Source organism: Bubalus kerabau, chromosome 4, assembly GCF_029407905.1.
Source record: "Bubalus kerabau isolate K-KA32 ecotype Philippines breed swamp buffalo chromosome 4, PCC_UOA_SB_1v2, whole genome shotgun sequence".
Taxonomy (NCBI): Eukaryota; Metazoa; Chordata; class Mammalia; order Artiodactyla; family Bovidae; genus Bubalus; species Bubalus kerabau.
In genome coordinates this window covers 171384495-171392841 of record NC_073627.1, presented here as the reverse complement: position 1 = coordinate 171392841, position 8347 = coordinate 171384495, and the positions used below count along the sequence as shown (strand labels likewise).

The following is an 8347-nucleotide window of genomic DNA, read 5'->3' as shown; positions in this document are numbered from 1 at the left end:
GACATTATTGGCCATTCATTTATCACACACTAGAGTAAATACTTTGTGAGGTCCTGTGGTCACAAGGTCAAATAAGACAAGGCTCCTTGCCCTGGTTAAAGGGAGAGAAATAGCTAAACATTGTAAAAGAGGGTTTACAGAACACTGGAGGAGCACCACGGAAGGAGAAGGAGCCAGAGTGAAGTCTGGGCAGGGTCTTGGATGAGGTAATAATCAAGAAACTCTAAGTGATGCTATGATAACAGATAAACCCTAAACATTCACAGCTTCCAACAAGAAATAAAATTCATTACTATGGACCAGGCGTGGTCACTGTACCATCTAAAACACATGGCCTCCAAAGTCTCCTTAGCACAGAAAAAGCAATGATCCCAAAGGCCACAGTTCTTACTTGCCCCACTGCTTGTCTAAGAAGTGATAGATGGGACATATGATATCATATTATACAATATTATGTCATGAGATATTTATATCATAGTGTGCATGGGTCATACTTATACTGAAACTATTTGTTGTTGACATGAAATTCAAATTTAACTGGGTATCCTATATTTTCATTTGCTAAATCTGTGGAAAATTCTTAAAGGGATGGGAATACCAGACCACCTCACCTGCCTCCTGAGAAACCTGTATGCAGGCCAGGAAGCAACAGTTAGAACCGAACATGGAACAACGGACTGGTTCCAAATTGGGAAAGGAGTACATCAAGGCTGTATATTGTCACCCTGCTTATTTAACTTCCATGTAGAGTACATCATGCAAAATGCCAGGCTGGATGAAGCATAAGCTGGATCAAAATTGCTAGGAGAAATATCTGGAGAAGGAAATGGCAACCCACTCCAGTGTTCTTGCCTGGATAATCCCATGGACAGAGAAGCCTGATAGGCAGCAGTCCATGGGGTCGCACAGAGTCGGACACGACTGAAGCGACTTAGCAGCAGCAGGAGAAATATCAATAACCTCGAATATGCAGATGACACCACCCTTATGGCAAAAGGCAAAGAGGAACTAAAGAACCTCTTGATGAAAGTGAAAGAGGAGAGTGAAAAAGCTGGCCCAAAATTCGAAATTCAAAAAGCTAAGATCATGGCATCCGGTCCCATCACTTCATGGCAAATAGAGAGGAAACAAAGAAAACAGTGAGAGACTTTATTTCCTTGGGCTCCAAAATCACTGCAGATGGTGACTGCAGCCATGAAATTAAAAGATGCTTGCTCCTTGGAAGAAAAGCTATGACCAACCTAAACAACATATTGAAAAACAGAAACATTATTTTTCCGACAAAGTCCCATCGAGTCAAAGCTATGGTTTTTCCAGTAGTCATGAGCTTCCCTTGTGGCTCAGCTGGTAAAGAATCTTCCTGCAATGAGGGAGACCTGGGTTCAATCCCTGGGTTGGGAAGATCCCCTAGAGAAGGGAAAGGCTACCCACTGCAGTATTCTGGCCTAGAGAAAGAGTCGGACACAACTGAGTAACTTTCACTTGTATGGATGTGAGAGTTGGACCATAAAGAAAGCTGAGCACCAAAGCATTGATGCTTTTGAACTGTGGTGTTTCAGAAGACTCTTGAGAGTCCCTTGGACTGCAAGGAGATCCAACCAGTCAATCCTAAAGGAAATCAGTCCTGAATATTCATTGGGAGGACTGATGCTGAAGCTGAAGCTCCAATACTTTTGCCACCTGATGCAAAGAACTGACTCATTAGGAAAAACCCTGATGCTGGGAAAGATTGAAGGCAGGAGGAGAAGGGGACAACAGAGGATGAAATGGTTGGATGGCATCACAGACTCAATGACGTGAGTTTGAGCAAGCTCTGGGAGAGGAAGCCTGGCGTGCTTCAGTCCATGGGGTCGCAAAGAGTTGGACACAACTGAGCGACTGAACAACAATCCTATACTTTCAGTTGCTAAATCTGGCAGTGAAGGAAAGGTTTGTGGCATTTTGTGATCAGTTGCCACCCCCAGGATGGATGGGCCCTGAGCATCAGCCTGACATTTTGAGTGGCATGGTCACCACAGGCCCCAACAGCTCTTGCAGGCACGGAGGTTCTGCTGGGGCAGGCAGAGCAGAGTCTGGACAGCCTCCAGGAGACCACAGCTTTTGGAGGAAACTCAGAGCTGCTGGTGTGGGCGAGAGGGCTGTCTCTGTGCTGACAATCCCTCAGGAGTTCTTCCCGGGGCCAAGCCACCCACACACCTGGCCTGGAAGCTCACATGGGCTTCTAGGGTCAAAGCTGGTCCCACGTGGTCTGATGCAGAAGTGGAGAGGAGACACTGGAGGTACTGTGTCTGTCCAAACATTGTAGCAGCCATGCAACCCTGCTCCCTCCATACACACTATCATCTAAGCCACAGGTTCAGGGCTTTCCCTAGTGGTCCAGTGGTTAAGGCTCTGTACTGCCAATGCGGGGGCATGGGTTCGATCCTTGGCTTGGGAACTAAGAGCCCACAGGCTGCCAAAGATATTTAAAAAAAAAAGCAGCAGGCTCATCTCCCAAGCTCCTGCCTCTAGGCCCAGCTCTCAGTACCTCAGAACAAGGCAGCATTCACATCAGAGGCTGCCAGTCCCCACCACCCCTACATTTGCAGAGCCTGGGACAAGACTAAACATGCCCCATATTGAATAATATGTCTCCCTACAAAGTTGAAAAATATGGCAAACACTCTAACCCACTCCAGTGTTCTTGCCTGGAGAATCCCAGGGATGGGGGAGCCTGGTGGGCTGCCGTCTATGGGGTCACACAGAGTTGGACATGATTGAAGTGACTTAGCAACTGACTTTTATACAGCTGAGAGTTGGCAGACTGTTAAGATGATGGAATTTAATTATTACTGCGCATGTCTGGGTGTTCTGTTGAGTAGCCAGTGATGTTTGGATGAGTCATTGAATAAAGACATACACAGTTTATAAGATATATATATGTACCCCATGTTTTTCTATTCATTTTAGCAAAATTATATTGATATACTAAAGGTTTTCTCATAATTTGTACAGTTTTGACAGTAAACTCCAAAGCAGAGGTTGACAAACTTTTTCTATGGAGGATCACATAGTAATAATTTTAGGTTTTGTGGGCCATATGGTTTCTTTGAAAATTACTCAACTCTGCCACCAGAATGGGCTTCACTGGTGGCTCAGACAGTAAAGAATCTGTGTGCAATGTGGGAGACCTGGGTTTGATCCCTGGGTTGGGAAGATTCCCTGGAGGAGGGCGTGGCAACCCACTCCAGTATTTTTGCCTGGAGAATCCCATGGACAGAGGAGCCTGGCGGGCTACAGTCCATGGGGTTGCAAAGAGTCGGACATGACTGAGCAACTAAGCACAGCACAGCCACTAGAATGTCGTGTCTGACTCTTTGAGACCCCGTGGACTATACTGTCCATGGAATTCTTCAGGCCTGAATACTGGAGTGGGTAGTCTTTCCTTTCTCCAGGGGATCTTCCCAACCCAGGGATCGAACCCAGGTCTCCCATATTGCAGGCAGATTCTTTACCAGCTAAGCCACAAGGGAAGCCCAGAATAAGAAAGCAGCCATCGACAACTTGTAGGTGATGAGTGATGTAGCTGTGTTCCAATAAACCTTTACTTTCAAAACAAAACCAGGTGGTGGGTCTGATTTAATTCTGCAGCATTAAAAACAAAATGTTACTGTGTTCACAGGGTATGAAATTTGAATATATTTTATCAAAAACAGTAAATCAAAAATTTAAATTATTTTAATATAATTTAAGAAATTGTCCTCTAAAACAGTCAAACTGTTTCATTAAAATCAATAGTAAAATATAAATTATGATATGAAAATATCAACACTTGATGTCAAAGTTATTTAAATAAAGGTGACAATTTTTTGTAGTTTTATTTTAAAAAATTTTTATTTTTGATTGGAGGATAATGACTTTACAATGTTCTGTTGGTTTCTGCCAAACAACAACATGAACAACATCCCCTCCCTCTGACTTTTAGTTTTGTAAAGATTTGATTAAGCCTATGAAATCTAAAAAATAAATCTATAAAAATAAAACTATTCACAGTTCCAGCCTTTAACACTTGGTTGCCAACAGTAAAGAACTGGGATCATGCTTCATATACATTAGATGTAGACCAATATGTTTAGAAAATTAAAAGTCACATGAATTCCTAATGTTGCAAAATGTTCCTCAACAGTCAGGGGCAATGGTTGCAAAACTACAAACTGGTGAGACATGGATAAACTATAACTTAAAGAAAAACAGACAGTGGACCCTCAGCACTGCTGGAAAATGGTATTTCATCATGAAAAAATCTGTTATATCCGAACTATCACAGAGAAGGGATTTAATAAGTTAATCGATTGTCTTCTGTCTCTTTTATGTTCTTTCAGTTCTCAAACCTCCCTACCCTTGGAGGCATCTACCTCTGATGTCAGCAGTGACACAATGAGAAACTCCTGGGACATTTGGAAGCTGCTGAAGGAAATGGCAACCCACTCCAGAACCCTTGCCTGGAAAATCCCATGGACGGAGGAGTGTGGGAGACTACAGTCCATGGGGTCGCAAAGAGTTGGACACGACTGAGTGACTTCATTTCTTTCTTTCTACATTGTGTTTCAATAACGTGAGGCAAGAGAAGTGGAGAAACATTTCCTGAGTTTGGGTGGGGTTGATCATGGGAGTGGATGTTTAGAGTTAGGAAATGGCAACTCACTCCAGTATTCTTGCCTGGAGAGTCCCATGGACAGAGAAGCCTGGCGGGCTACAGTCCATGGGGTTGCAAAAGTCGGACGTGACTTGGCGACTAAACCATAACCACATGAAGGCTGAGTGACTTTTAACTTAACGACTTAATTTTTCGGCCACACTGGGTCTTCCTTGCTCTTCTCAGGCTTTCTCTAGTTTGTAGTGAGCAGGGGCTACTCTTCCTTGTGGTGCTCAGGCGTCTCTCTGTGGTGGTTTCTCTTGTGGAGCTCAAGCTCTAGGTGCACAGGCTCAGCAGTGGTGGCCCCGGTTCCTAGTTGCTCTGGGGCATGTGGAACCTTCCAGCACCAGGGAAGATTCCAAACCCTGTCTTCTGCATCGGTAGGCAGATTCTTATCTACTGCGCCCTCGGGGAAGCCCCTGAGTGATTTTTGATAAATTAATTTTCAGGGTTTTGCCAAGTCTTTTTTTTTTTTTTTTTTTTCTTTTCTTCTTTGTAACTTCTTTGTATTAAAATGTTTTACGTTTCCCAGGCGGATGCCCAAGGTGGCAAAGGGTTGGTCCTAGGCTGATGGCTCTGTCCATCTCCCTGGGCAACCGGATGCCCTTCAGGATCAAGCAGGTACCGCTGGGCTGGGAGGTGGTGGACGTGTGCCGTGAGCGCACCAACATTTCTGGCAGTTCTGCAGAAACAAGGTAAAATCCCTGATCTTCCTCTGCAAGCGGATGAACACAAACCCATCCGCAGCCGCTGCCACTTCTGAGCTGCATCTTTTGGAGGGTGTGTGGCAGGCCTTCCCCAAAACCACGGGATGCCAGGCCATCCTGAGCCCTCAAGGTTTTTGATGGGACCCTGCTGCCCTCTGACCAGGAAAAGCAAAGAGTGGTTCCTGTTGCCCTCAAGGCCGTTTGTGTGAAGCTTGTGTGAAAGTTTGCTTCCCCCTGGGTATCTGGCTCACAGGTTGGCAGTGGCAGCCCCACTGGAGGAGAAGTAGGAGTAGGTCAAGATCGGTTACAGGAAGGAAGAACAGCTCACGAGGCTACGGAAACAGGCTGAAAAGAACCTGAGAAGAAAACTGACGAATACGCAGAGGTCCTCAAGACTTTCAGGGTCCTGATCTGCGCTTAATGAAGACTGTGTATTTCTCAAAGGTTAAAAAAAAAAGTTCCTAATTCACTCATATGACTTTCACAATCAGATGATGAACCAGAAAGGATTATTATGTGCATTAATAAATTTAATTTTTGAGAAAATGTTTGTAATTGGCAGGACCCTCTGAAAAGTGGGGTTCAGAGTGGGGGGCTCTTCTTGCTATGACTAAAGAGCATCCTGGGTTGGAGATACTTCCTGGGGAAAGTCTTTGAGAGCCTGGAGGCTTAGGGCTGGGCATGAGCAGGAGTTTCCTTTCAATTTCTTTTTTCTTTATTAATGTGGACCACTTTCAAAGTCTTTATTAAATTTGCCACAATATTGCTTCTGTTGTTTATGTTCTGGTTTTTTGGCCCTGAGGCATGTGGGATCCTGGCTCCTCAACCAGGAATCGAACTTGCACCCCATGCACTGGAAGGTGAATTCTCAACAACTGAACCACCAGGAAGGATCCTCCTTTCAATTTCTTTTTTCTTTTTTTTTTAATTTTATTTTATTTAACTTTACAATATTGTATTGGTTTTGCCATATATCAAAATGAATCTGCCACAGGTATACATGTGTTCCCCATCCTGAACCCTCCTCCCTCCCCATACCCTCCCTCTGGGTCGTCCCAGTGCACCAGCCCCAAGCATCCAGTATCATGCATCGAACCTGGACTGGCGACTCATTTCATATATGATATTATGCATATTTCAATGCCATTCTCCCAAATCATCCCACCCTCTCCCTCTCCCACAGAGTCCAAAAGACTGTTCTATACATCAGTGTCTCTTTTGCTGTCTCGTATACAGGGTTATTGTTACCATCTTTCTAAATTCCATATATATGCGTTAGTATACTGTATTGGTGTTTTTCTTTCTGGCTTACTTCACTCTGTATAATAGGCTCCAGTTTCATCCACCTCATTAGAACTGATTCAAATGTATTCTTTTTAATGGCTGAGTAATACTCCATTGTGTATATGTACCACGGCTTTCTTTCCATTCATCTGCTGATGGACATCTAGGTTGCTTCCATGTCCTGGCTATTATAAACAGTGCTGCGATGAACAATGGGGTACACGTGTCTCTTTCCCTTCTGGTTTCCTCAGTGTGTATGCCCAGCAGTGGGATTGCTGGATCATAAGGCGGTTCTATTTCCAGTTTTTTAAGGCATCTCCACACTGTTCTCCATAGTGGCTGTACTAGTTTGCATTCCCACCAACAGTGTAAGAGGGTTCCCTCTTCTCCACACCCTCTCCAGCATTTATTGCTTGTAGACTTTTGGATCGCAGCCGTTCTGACTGGCATGAAATGGTACCTCATAGTGGTTTTGATTTGCATTTCTCTGATAATGAGTGATGTTGAGCATCTTTTCATGTGTTTGTTAGCCATCTGTATGTCTTCTTTGGAGAAATGTCTATTTAGTTCTTTGGCCCATTTTTTGATTGGGTCATTTATTTTTCTGGAATTGAGCTGTAGGAGTTGCTTGTATATTTTTGAGGTAAGTTGTTTGTCAGTTGCTTCATTTGCTATTATTTTCTCCCATTCTGAAGGCTGTCTTTTCACCTTGCTTATAGTTTCCTTTGTTGTGCAGAAGCTTTTAAGTTTAATTAGGTCCCATTTGTTTATTTTTGCTTTTATTTCCAATATTCTGGGAGGTGGGTCATAGAGGATCCTGCTGTGATGTATGTTGGAGAGTGTTTTGCCTATAAAAAATATGGAACGCTTCACGAATTGGCATGTCATCCTTGTGCAGGGGCCGTGCTAATCTTCTCTGTATCGCTCCAATTTTAGTATATGTGCTGCCAAAGCGAGCACCCTCCTTTCAATTTCTGACTTTCTTCTCTGAGTATCTCCAACCCTTAGCAAATTTCTTTGCATTTTTTTTTTTTCTCAGAGAAAAACTCTTTTCTGTCTGTCTTGTGTTTTCCTTTGGGTCCCTGTTTTCATCTTTTGAAAATCTGCTCATCTTTTAGGGTCTAGTTTGAAGGCTTCCTCCTGAATGATTTCTCTCTTGTTCTGGGCAGCTGAAAGGCCCCCTAATGTGAACTACCACCCGCCCCCCACCCCCCCATAGGATTTTGTTTAAAGCAGAGAAATGCTTCTTAAAAACTCGACTGGTCTAGAAGCCACAGTCCTTCCTGCATCTTGGCAGAGGCTACAAATGCGGCGGGTGGTTGAAGGAAGTCATGGAGTCTCCTTGCCTGGAACTTCCCCCTTAGGCCACCCTAGACAGGTCCTGGGAGCTAATCTGAGGTAACTTCAGGCTCATTTCCCAGGAAAGTTGGAAAGTTGGTCTCTAGAAAGCCATTTCTAGGGTATTCTGGAGTCATTGTGTTCTAAAAGACCGGAGGTAAGCGTAATGAACTGCACCCAACAATGTAAGGGGTATGCATTTAAGGTTGTACACTTGAGTTATACAAAATGTAAGACTATTACAAGGATTTTTATTATTAGGATCTGTGGGGAAAAGATCCTCTTGATTCTACACTGGTCAAACTATTCCCCAAGTACTGTGTTCAGTCTGGGGCATAAATAA

At 43.9% G+C, this 8347-nt stretch overlaps 1 non-coding gene across 1 annotated transcript; it reads right to left on the bottom strand.

Moving 5' to 3' along the window:
* Positions 1 to 7519: 7519 nt before the first annotated feature.
* LOC129651852 (U6 spliceosomal RNA) lies at positions 7520 to 7626 on the bottom strand. The gene has a single exon (XR_008714359.1). It is a non-coding gene; the product is annotated as a U6 spliceosomal RNA (small nuclear RNA).
* Positions 7627 to 8347: the final 721 nt, after the last annotated feature.